The sequence below is a fragment of the Elephantulus edwardii genome, unplaced genomic scaffold, assembly GCF_000299155.1.
Source record: "Elephantulus edwardii isolate Elephantulus edwardi_28Jun2011 unplaced genomic scaffold, EleEdw1.0 scaffold00021, whole genome shotgun sequence".
Classification (NCBI taxonomy): Eukaryota; Metazoa; Chordata; class Mammalia; order Macroscelidea; family Macroscelididae; genus Elephantulus; species Elephantulus edwardii.
The window spans coordinates 14,673,944-14,686,526 of NW_006399771.1; the positions used below are offsets into that span (position 1 = coordinate 14,673,944).

The 12,583-nt window shown below is 39.2% G+C and overlaps 1 pseudogene; it reads right to left on the reverse strand.

The window, feature by feature from the left end:
• Positions 1-594: 594 nt before the first annotated feature.
• LOC102869258 overlaps positions 595-12,583 on the reverse strand; it is an 18,034-nt pseudogene continuing 6,045 nt past the window's right edge.

Genomic DNA, 12,583 nt, shown 5'->3' on the forward strand with positions numbered 1-12,583 from the left:
TCTTTCTAGACACCTGGTACATGCAGAGTGGAAAACTACAAAGAGTGGAAGGCTTACCTAGAGCCTATGAAATGAAACTCAGGTTGTTACTTTTCTTTTTTAATTATTATTAATTTTAATGAAAGTTTACAGAGACTTTGGATTTCCATTCATTCATTGTTGCACTTTTTTCCCTTCCCAACCTCCCCTCAACAAAGATTATTTTCTTTCAATCATGAAAGTATAGTTCAACATTTCAGTGACCAAAAATTTGGATTATTAAGGAATCCATTGAACAGGCAAATATTTCAGATCAAAGTTAGGGTTGGGTTGCACACACCTTACAACATCCATTACCTCCACCTGTTAAGTTAGTCAACGTGAAACTAGGGAACAAGTGGTTCTGCCCACAGTCCCTACAGTATGCACGATCACACAAAAAGAGAGGAAGCTTATCCGTCCCTTGGTTATGATTATACCATACAGATTTCTTTAAATATTAACAAAATGAAGGGGGGGAAACACTGAAAATATATTATCAGAGAGAATGAAGGTGAAACGTTGACCACGTTGAGCCAGTGACCAGAGCTGGCTTCAGTAGCCCTCTTCCATGCACTACACGTTGCTGTCCCCCTCCAGGGCCGGCATCTCCTCAGTGATGTCAGCAGTGGAGTCGTCTTCATCAATACCCAGGCTGAGCTGGATCATCTTGTAGATCCTGTTGGTATGGATCTGGGTGTCCTCCGGGCTGAACCGGGAGGACAGGAGTGCGGTCTCATACAGCAGGATGACCAGATCCTTCACAGTCTTGTCATTCTTGGCTGCCTCAGGCTTCTACCACAGGGTCTCGATCATGGAGCAATGAAGGTTTATCTCCAGGTGTTTCTTGGTCCCATGTAGTCCAGGTGGAGTTGTCCCTCAGAGGACATCATTCATTATTCTCTCCATGTTTGCCGTGCAACTGTACATGCTGGTAACACTGTCATGCAGATGTCACTGAGCAGTTGGACACCATCACATTTTCCACTTTTCTCCTCCAAGATGTTTTTCATAATTTTGCAGAGGTTCTCAAACTTTGTTTTCTTCTCCTTCTGTTTCTTTTCCTTTCCTCATCTTTTGGAAGCTCCAAGCCCTCTTTGGTTACTGACACTAACATCTACCCCTCAAATTCCTTGAGCTAGCCCATGCTTCTGACGGTGTTCTATGAAAGTGGAGTTGGTGGCCTGGTCCTTGGTTTCACCAGTGATGAGGCAGATGTGTTTCTGGTTCTCCTTCATCCAGGTGCAGTAGTCCTTGGGGCTACCGTCTCATCACCTAAAGCAGACATGTAGTATCTTAAGAGCTTGGGAAGTTTCTTACAGGTTGGGGAATCTCCACCTATTCCAACCTTAATGTTCTCCAAGAACTACTCATAAAACTTTATGTAGTTATCCTTATCTAACGACCATTCAATGAAGAGCTTCAAGTACTTCTTAACCAAATTATTCCTGGTAACTTTCAAAATTTTGATCTGCTGCAACATCTCATGGGAAATATCCAGAGGAAGAACGTCAGAGTCCACCACGCCTCTAATTCAGGTACTCTGGGGTGAACTCCTCACAGTTATCAACAATGACAATCCTGCAGACATACAGTTTAATGTTATTCATCTTGTTGTTTTAAAACAGGTCAAAGAGAGCCCATCATGGGACCAAAAGAAGGACTCAAAATTCTAACTGTCCTTTAATGGAGAAATGCTTTACAGCCAAGTGGTCTTCTCAGTCTTTGGTTAAGATCTTATAGAACTCTCCATTGGTAACATGTTTGGGATTTCTGGTCCAAATAGGCTTGGTTTTGTTGTGCACCTCTTGGTCAATGTACTTTTCCTTGATTTTTGTCTTCTTGTCCATCATTCTTCTTCTCTTCATCAGAATCCAAATCCTCAATCTCAAGCTTATCATCTTCCTGCTTTTCTTCTTTCTCTTTTTCCTCCTCTTTGTCTTCCTTCTTTTTAGCCTCATCATCACTCACTTCTTGATCTCACTCTTTCTCCACAAAGAGAGTAATTGGACAGCTGATAAGTGCTTCCTCATAATCTCCTTCATTCTCCTTTCCTCCAAGTACTCAGTTTGGTCTTCCTTCAGATGCAGGATAGCCTTTGTTCTACAACCCATAGGTTCACCTGTGTTGGTCCTACGGACTCCCAGCTGGACTGTTTGTCATTGTTATATTTGGTGATAACAGTAATTTTCTTAGCCACCACCTAGGTTGAGGAAAAGCCCACATCAAACTGGTCAACCATGGAGATGTCTGCTCCAGCCTACAGTGCGTTCATCAAGGCTTTGGTGCCAGACTTGGCTATGGTGCCCAGGCCAGCCTTGGTAATGTTAATGCCCATGTCCACAATGGTGAGGGTGTGATTCTGCTGGCAGGGTAGGAGGTTGATGTGCAGCTCCCTCCTTGAGTTCAGCTTGCCGGGATCCATCAGGCTCTCATAGTGGATCTTGTCCAGCACATCTGAGGAGCTGGAGATGAGCTCCTGCAAGAAGATCTCTTTTTATGAGTAGAAAATGTTGATGATGCATGAGATAAATTGCGTGATCTGGAAGGTAAACATCTCCACCTCCACCATGGGCTGGTTGTGGGGCTGTTTCTCTTCTGAGGTCTTGGTGACGGCTCCACAGCACAGCAACACCAGAACACAAAAGCCACTGATGTGCTACCTCTGCATGCATCTTCCTTATACAGAGGCGGGCCTGCCCAGGGATTAGTGCTTTTTCCAGAAGCCTCATGAACCTTCAGGAAGAATCCTCTCCAACCACTATAGCCCCACACCTTTGAAGTGATATCCTACAATCTTGGGTTTCAATTGTCAGTAAAGCTCTCGAAACAAATGAACATCTCCATATTTTTAATCTTAAAGCACTTTGTTGATGTTGGTGTGTACCAGCAAGTTAAAACAAATTCATAGCTGACCCTCCAGTGGGTTTTGAAAATCAGGAAATCTCACAGGAGACTGCCTATCCTTCTCCAACTGAGCAGCCAGTAGATTTTAACTACGTGCCTAAAATAATTTTTAAATTAATGCCTTTTCTAAAAATAAACGGTAATGATACTATCAGTGGAAAAAGTGAATTAACATAGTCTATTTTTATAACTGTTCCAATCATTTAAAAAATAATCTTAACAACATCAGTAAGAACATCAACAGGGAATTGTCAGAAACTCAAGTTGGATTTGGAAGAGTCAGTAATACCAGAGATACCATTGCTAATGTCAGTTGGATTTTAGCTGAAAGCAGAGAGTACCAGACAAATGTACTGATTTACTTATATTTCATTGATTATTCAAAGGCCTTTGACTGATGGTTTAATGTTAGGAAATACGTGTGTTCAGGTTGTATACGTCCTCTGTTGTTGTTGTTGATTGCCTTCAAGTCGAGCATGACTCATAGTGACACTATGAACAAAAGGCCTGAAGCCCCTCTACAACTATTGACATCTATCAAAGTTTATAAGAGTTTCTTGAGGCATATTATTTAGGAAGTAGATGCCACTGCTACTTCCAACACCTACTTTATGTATATGCTGAGCAAATAATTTCAGAAGTTGGACAACATGAAGAAGAATGTGACATCAGGACTGGAGAAAATTTCATTAACAACCTACATTATGCAGATGACACAACCTTGCTTGCAGAGAAGACAACATAAAACACTTACTGTAGAAAATCAAAGACTACAGCCTTTAATACAGGTTACATCTCAACATCAAGAAAATAAAAATCCTCACCACTGTACCAATAGGCAACATCATGATAGAAGGGGAAAGATTTAAATTATCAGTGATTGGTTGTCACTTGGATCAACAATCAGTACCAATGGTAGCAGCAGTCAAGAAAGCAAAAGATTTGCTGCCTTGCAAAAACCTACTGTCAAGGACTTCACCAAAGTTCTAAAAGAGCAAAGATGTCACATGATCCAAGATATAGTATTTTCAATTGTTTCCTATGTATCTGAAAGCTGGACAATGAATAAGAAAGAACAAAGAAGAATCAGTGCCTTTGAACTGTGGTTTTGGCAAAGAGTATTGAATATCGCATAGACTACCAAAAGAACAAGCAAATCTGTCTTGAAGGAAGTTCAATCAGAGTGCTACTTAGAGGCAAGAATGGTGAAACTTCATCTCACTTGCTTTCGGTAAATATACAGGAGGAACTAGTCCTTAGAGAATGGAATCATGCTGGAAAAGGTTTGTTGTTGTTGTTGTTGTTGTTGTTATGTGCAGTTGAGTGACCTGTGACCCATAGCACATGTACAGCAGCTCTGAAGCCTGCTCTGTCCTGGGCCAGTCTCACTGATTCCAACACATCAACCACCATTGCCCCAGTCACTGTATCATTCTGTCACATCTGGAGTCTTCCTTTTCTGTGCTGTCCCTCCTTCCTTCCAAGCATGATGTCATTCTCCAAGGACTGGCCCCTCCTGGCCACATGCCCAAAGTATATGAGATGAAGTTTCAAAATCCTAGCCTCCAAGGAAAAACTTGGTTTCACCTTCTCCAAGACAAACCTATTTGTTTTCTTGGTGGTCCATGGTATGTTCAAGGTTCTTCTCCAGCACCACAATTCAAAGGTATCAATTCTTCTTCTGTGATCCTTAGTCGTTGTTCAGCTCTCTGAAGCATAGCAAGTAATTGCAAAGACCATGGCCTGGATTAGACAAACCTTAGTTTCTAGACTGACACTGTTGATTTTCAGTACTCTGGAGAGGTCCCTGACAGCAGATTTTCCCAGTGCAATTCATGTTTTGATTTCCTGCCTGCTGGTGTCACAAGTGTTGATTGTAGAGCTGAGCAAGCTATAATTGGAAAAGATATAGGTTCATAAAAAAAGAGGAAGACTCTTAATGAGATAGACTACACAGTGACTACCACAATGGGCTTGAGCATGACAGAGATTGTAAGGATAGTGCAGGATAGGGCAAGGTTGAGATCTGTTTTTCATAGAGTCACTATGAGTTGCAGTCAAGCAAGCAGGAGATAGAGTAAAGGGGACCTATTGCTTGGGGGACACTGAGCTTCTTTTTAGAGTGCTGGAAAAAAATGGCAATGGATCATGGGTATGATTGAACATTATGTATACACATCGTGCCACTAACTGACACATGTGAAGAATGTTGAAACGGTAAAGATTTGCTCTCTATACATTTCCCACAACAAAAATACCAAGCACAAAACAAAAACCCAAACCAACCAACAAAGAAAGAATCTCTCCTGTGTCATTCTCTTAGAATGAAATCCAGATTTTACCTTATTCTTATAGTCTATGTGATATACACATTGGACTGCTTACCTGACTTGATATTTTACTTCCCTTTTTGTTTTCAACTCTACATACATGCCTTCTAGAAGACTTTTCAACACCAATAACATCCCACCTTGGGGCCAGTGAACTTACTCTTTGCCTGGATTGTCATGCCTAAAAATCTTTCCAAAGTTCCCTCCCTCATTGATTGTTGTTGCGGTCAACCATGACTCATAGTGATCCTATGAACAACAGTCAACCATGACTCAAAGTGACCCTATGAACAAACAGATCTGAACCTATTCCTATCCTGCGCACTCTTCATCACCTCTGCCATCCTTGAGGTGACTGTTGCAATCACTGTCATGGAGGGTCTTCCTTTCTTTTACTGGCCTTCCACCTTTCCTAGCATGATGTCCTTTTCCAAGGAATACTTCTTTCATTTTTGTTTTGGCCAAATGTCTGTGACAGACTGGGGCATTGCCTAAATAAATAGCTGCAACTATACTGTGTCCCACATTATCTCATCTCATCTCATAATCCTTTTTTCATTTTCTTCACTGCACCTAAGAGTATCAAAACTACATAGTTAATGCTTCCCTTTCACTTAAATATAAAATGCAAAGAGAAGAACTTAATTATATTCCCTGTGCTTAGAACTGTTAAGTATAAATTATAAGTGCACAATAAAGAAATATTCATTAAGTGAATACACTAGTCTTTAAGACATAAATGGAAAGTCATTATACTAGGTCAAAGTCTATATTACTCCAAATGCCTACCATAGCCACAGCCCTTGTATTAAATTCCCAGAACAATCATTTTTTTAAAGTACTACAAATTGAGTATACCTTATAATAAACCAAAATGCATCAATTCACCTAGTTCTGAAGGCTAAAAGTCCAAATTCAGGGGTGGCGACAGGGCTATGTTTTCTGCAAAGGTTAGAGCACAGTGGCCACAGGAATTCTTGGCATTACTTGATTTGTAAAAGTATCTTCATATGGTCATTTCTCTCTGTATCTGTTTCTCTGTGTCTCTTCTCTTTTATAAAGAAAAAAACTAAAATGGGACTATGACCTATCTTACTCTGGTACGAGCTTATGTTTATTGATAACATTTCCAAATAAGTTCATATGCACCGGAGCTAGGGAGATGGAACTTCAACATAGCTTGTTGTTGTTAGGTACCATTGAGTCAAATATAACATATAGTTACCACAGGACTGAATCCTTTCCTATCTTGTGCCATCCTCACATTCTGTTACACATGCAAGCCCACTGCTGTAGCTACTGTGTCAGCCCACCTCGTTGAGGGTATTCCTCTCCTTAGCGGTCCCTCCACCTTTCCAAGTATGAAGTCCTGTGCTGTGATACAAAGACACGTGGTTCAAATCCACCAGCTGCATGCATGCAATTAAATTGCCTCTGAAAACCTGCTGTAGCATCAGCCATGGGTCGGTTTCGACTTGTTGACACATAAGAACACAACAAGCAACATGCCCAAAGTATGTGAGACAAAGCTTCATCATCTTTGCCTCCAAGGAGCACTCCGGCTGTATCTTGTCTAAGACAGATCTGTTTGTTCTTTTGGCAGTCCAAGAGATATTCAGCACTCTTCTCAATTACCACAGGTCAGAGGCATTAACTCTTCTTCTGTCATCCTTATTCATTGTTCAGCTCTCAGATGCATAGTAAGTGAATGAAAAGACTATGGCCTGAATCAGGTGCATCTTAGTCCTCAAACTTTCATCATTGCTTCTCAACTACTTGGGTCTTTCTGACTACAGACTTTCCCAATTCAATACATTTCCTGATCTTCTGACTGCTGGTATCAAGGGTGTTGACTATGGATCCAAGTAAGATGAGGTCATTGACAGTTTCAATCTTTTCTCCATCTATCATGATGTTGCCTATCAGCCCACTGGTAGGAATTTTTGTTTTCTTGATGTTGAGCCTTTAGAGAAACGCAATTTAATCCATTGCAGCCCTTTCTTAACAAAGTGACAAAAGATCTGATGCACAGATCTCCATAATTTATGTTAAGATTAAAAAACCCAAGCCTAGTCAATTAAACCAGAAATAGGGCCACAAAACCAGAAAATAATTATCTCACAAAGTAGCATCAGTATTATTTGCTGGTATGGTAGAAATGCATAATCTCAGATCTTTGGTATAAGAATCTGCATTTTAATGAGATTCCTAGAAGATTTGTGTGCACATTAAAATTTGAGAAACAGTGATCTATAACATTGTGTGTTTGTTTTTTTTTAAATTGTAGCTATCAATTTAGTGAGTCACAACTAGTTTTTTAAATTAGCAGAGCAGAATGGAATAGGATAGCACTGGTTAAAAACAAAAATATCAGTCTATTTGATGTATGATAGTCAAGTATGATTTTAAGAAATTACATGCAGATAGGGAGCTCTGATGACTTTGTGGTAAGAAGCCTCATTGTAATCACGAAGGCATGTGGTTCAAATCCACTTGAGCAATCTCCTCCTCTGCGATTTACTGCCTCTAAAAATCTGCTGGAGAGTCAGCTGTGAGTCAGCTCCAACTTGGCAGTACACAGCAACAACAGTACATGCCTATATGCATGTATGCAGCAGATCACAGTGTAAAATATATTTACTATTGTGGATTTTGGTCAAAATACTTGAAAGCTACTGATCTTTGGTATAGTCACAAACATAAGGTAAATAAATACTCAACTCCTGGAGGAAAATGAGAGTATATTTTGGCTACTGAATCAGTCATATCTTTTTACCTCTCCTGTACTTTTAATGAAAGTAAACCAGGAGTAAAGGACTAATAACGAAAAGTAGAGAAACAGGATCTGATGAGTCATGGGAATGGAAGAGTACAGAATCTGCTGTTGTATTCGAAACCAGGCTTTCGTTTTGTGAGGTCTGGCTTTACCACTGCTTCCTTTCTTTCTTGTTTTCCTCCCTTGCCCAAAGATCCTTATGGCAAATCACATCACCAAATGGATCCAGGCTAAAGCTCTTTCTTGAAACTGAAAGAGCCGAGTACATTGTCCAATGTCATGGATAATGATCTGAGAAACCAGACTCTGAAAGAATCTGAAATGCCCTTCAAGAACCAGGCATCTATATGATCTAATTTAAAACCCACTGTCCTGTTAAGGAACTCTGGAGACAACTGTGCCTCATCTTGATCTATTTGTTACCCAAAAGGTCAGTAATTCGAATCAATCAGCTACCATTAAGGATAAAAATAGGCAGCCTCCTCCTGTAAAAGTCTGCAGCCTCTGAAACCTGATGGAGGACTTCTATTTATCAAAATTGACTTGACCTCGGTGAGTTTGGGCCTTAACTGTTAATAGGAACATATCATGTCTCCTTAGCGGCTCTGGGCCTAATCTGTAAAATGAACTAAATTGCATTTATCAAGTACTATCAGGAACCAAAAAAAAGTAGGAAAATATTTGAGGCAGCTAGGTGAAAAGCCCAAGAGATAATGAGGTTAGGGATTTCTAGAACTGGGTTCTTGACTCTTTTAAAGGGCTTTAAATTATATTTTAAAAAGAAAACAAGCAAAAAAGATAAATCATGTGCTAGGTAAGCAAAATCTACCTGGGGCCATCCTCAGCCTAATATTAAAAATTTGAGAATTTTCTGTTTAAAGTACTTAACATTTAATATTGATTCCAGATTTCTCTGATTCACCTAAGCAGACAAGTAAAACTTTAAATATCAAAAGAATATCCTTTTATTTCTAGATTTTATTAAAAAAATTCTAAAACATTTAAGATGATTCAGAGGTAAATAATAATATTTATTTTTTCCAAATAAAACCCTTGGACATGTTTTATGGACCATTTCTTCCTAATCATATATCATTAATTAAACTGACTAATTCTGAACTCCAAAGCTAGGCAGAATTAATAAAAAACCCTCCATAAAATTTATTTATTCATTCAGTAGTTCTTATTTAGTATCTACCAACTGATTTCAAAATGAATTTATATGTTATTTGTATGATTATGGCTTTTTGTTCATGATAGTTCAAATACAATGAACAACTAAAGAATTTGGAGAATAAAACCAAGAAGATTGTTTTTCAAATCACTTTTAAAACTCTTACAATTTTTCTGCTTTTATCTTATCAAGTGTGGAATAACACATAAGTAATTCAGGACTTTAATTTCTAACATTGCAACCTGAAAACAAAGCAATAGACAAACACACCAAAAACAACTTGAAAGCTTTGAAATATTTTAAGCTCAACACAAGCAGTGTTAATTAAAAATTTATTTAGAGGATCACAGAGTCTTTTCACCATTCTCAAAGAAAAAAAAATAGAAGAGTGAATTTTAACTATAATGATTTATAGTTCTGGCCCAAATTAAAATGTTAGTAAACCTTAAACATGATGTTTATGTAGAACTATAACATTTTGAAACTACAAATGCTCATCATTTTAAAAAAAAATTGATGCACAGGTCATGTAACATTTATTGCAACATTGCACACCACACAGTATGCGCAGATTACCTAACAGTCACTCATTATACAGATTGTTTTTAGCATCTGCTATATCCCAGGCCCACATAGCACATATTTTCAGTGATACAGGCCTTTAATATAGCAGATGGTGTACTCTGGTGGCCTAGTGGTAAGAAGCTGAGGTGCAATCTCAAAGACACATGGTTCGGATCCACTAACGTCTTTGCAGGAGAACTATGAGCAATGTCCTCTTATGCAGTTTACTGCCTCTGAAAACCCTCTAGAGAATCAGCCATGAGTCAGTTCCCATGTGACAGCAAACCACAACAATAATTGTGACTGATACAGGTCGTACATTAGTAGCTGTGCATCTGAAAGTTGGACAGAAGAATTGATGAGCATGAGGTGTGGCGTGGCAACGAGTATGGAATATCCCACGGACTGCCAAAAGGACAAATAAATATGTTTTATTAATAAGAAAGTGAAACTGGAAAGTCCCTTAGAGGCAAGGATGGTGAAACTTCTCAGATACTTTGGGCTTGTTTTTAAGAGGGGCCAGTCATGGAGAAGGACGTCCTGCTCAGGCACATGGAGAGTCTGCAAAGAAAAGGAAGACCCTCAATGAGATGCATTGGCACAGTGACTGTAGCAATGGGCTCAAGTATGTGAGAGATGGTGAGGATAGTATAGAATAAAGACGGGTTCAGATCTGTTGTTTGTCAGATTACATGAGCCATGGTCAACCCGAAGGCACTTAATATAACATATTCAAGGTACTACCAAAGTTAAAAATTACAGTTTTGGACAACCTCCAAGCAACAAGAAACACCGCATATTGATAAATGAGAAAAAACCTGAACCATTGCTAACCAGTCATTTCAGACTCATTATGACTCTATAGGACAGAGTAGAACAGCCCCTGAGGATTTTCAAGGCTGTTTATCTTCATGGAACAATTTTCACATATTTCACATAGTCAGCTAAAACAGTTGACCTTTCAGTGAAAGTGTTTTAATCATTGTACATCAGGTATCCTGATGGATTATATAAGTAGCTGTTATTGTCATGTGTTGTGAATCATAACTGACTCATATCTAATCCTCCAATGTGTTTTCAAAGCTGTAAATCACAAGGGAGAAGATTGCTCATCTTTCCCCTGTAGGGCACCTGGTGGATTTGAACTACTTAAATTTGGATGGCTGTTGAACTCCTTAACCACCAGAGCTCCCTAGATCAGTAGAGAAGAGGAATAACGTCATAAATAGTCTCTAAATTAGAATCAACTTTTGGCAAATTAGATGCTGAAAAGTTAATGTATTACTAGGTCCCTTGGATCTTGTTCTTTTCTTACAATTCTTGTTTGGCAACAACATATGCTTTCAAGAATGCACATTTTCAGAGCAAAATGAAAATTTACATCAATTTTGTTTCCTTAGGGGACATTTTTTCTTTTTATATAAACTGTAACTGTTGAGGATATTAAGTTCCGACAACCTTGTATGGATAAAAGGGTTACTGTGAGGATAAATGCCTTCCATTTCCCCAAACACACAAAAACCAGTAATTCTACTACCACTGAGCTAATTCTGACTCATGAAACACCTTTGTTGGGTTTTCAATAATCCTTCTTTATTACAAAAGACTATCTTTCCTTTGAAGAACAGTTAGTGAGTTTGAATCTTCAACCTTTCCATTAACAATCCAACGAGTAACACAGGGGTCCTTAATATTAGAAACAACACAACTAAAATCCAACTCATTGTCATAAAGTTGGAACTGACTCATAGATGACCCTCCAGTGGGTTTTCAGAGATAATAAATCACATAGGAGGAGACTTCCCATCTTTCTCTTGCAAAGCAGCTTATGGATTAAAACTGCCAGTCTTTAGGTTGGTTGATGGTGTTGTGTGCCGTCGAGTCAGAACTGCCCTATAGCTGACCCTCCAGCTGGTTTTCAGAGACAGTTAATTGTTTGAAACACGCGCCTTTGGGATTACAGCCTAGCTTCTTATGACTAGGCCACCAGAGCTCCCTATGCTGACTTGTTATTGTTCTGACTTTTATTACTAAAAAATTGCAAATGGATAGTTCTGCTTTTAGCTAGGACAAATAAGCTTCTATTAGATTACCTCTGCTCCTGAGGACACCATAAATGCTGTGTAAAATACACACACACACACACACACACACACACACACACACACACACACAGCTGAAAGACTGGAGATCACTTGAGGCAGTCAGGGCCATGACCTCAGAGAAAAAAGGAAATGCACTGAAGTGAGTCCAACATTCTCTGCTGCTTTTTGTCTTGTGTAGCTTTTGCTATCCACAAATACAATGCACATAAAAACTTGAGCTGAAAGTTGTTGCATAGAGCTTTAGGCACTATAATGGCTCTGAGAGGAAAAAAGTGGAGTTCAGAGCTACAAAAGCAAGTAAATGTAAAAATAATATTACTTTGAGCTGTGGTGTTGGAGAAGAGTATTGAATATGCAATGGACTGCTAAGAGAATTGAACAGGTTTGTCCTGGAGAGGGTTAAACCAGGCTGCTCCTTGGAGGCAAGAATTCTGAAGCTTCGTCTGGCATACTTTGGACATGTTGCAAGCAAGGACCGGTCCTGGAGAGGGATGTCGTGCTTGGGAGGATGACAGCACAGGAGAGGAAGACCCTCTATGAGGTGGATTGATTCAATGACTGGGGAAATGGGGGTAGGTGTGTCAGAGACAGTAATATCAGCACAGGAGAGAGCAGGGTTTAGTATTGTTATACATAGGGTCGTTATGAGTCTCACATGACTCGACGGCACATAACAACAACATGTAGAAAACAAATATAAAAATAATAT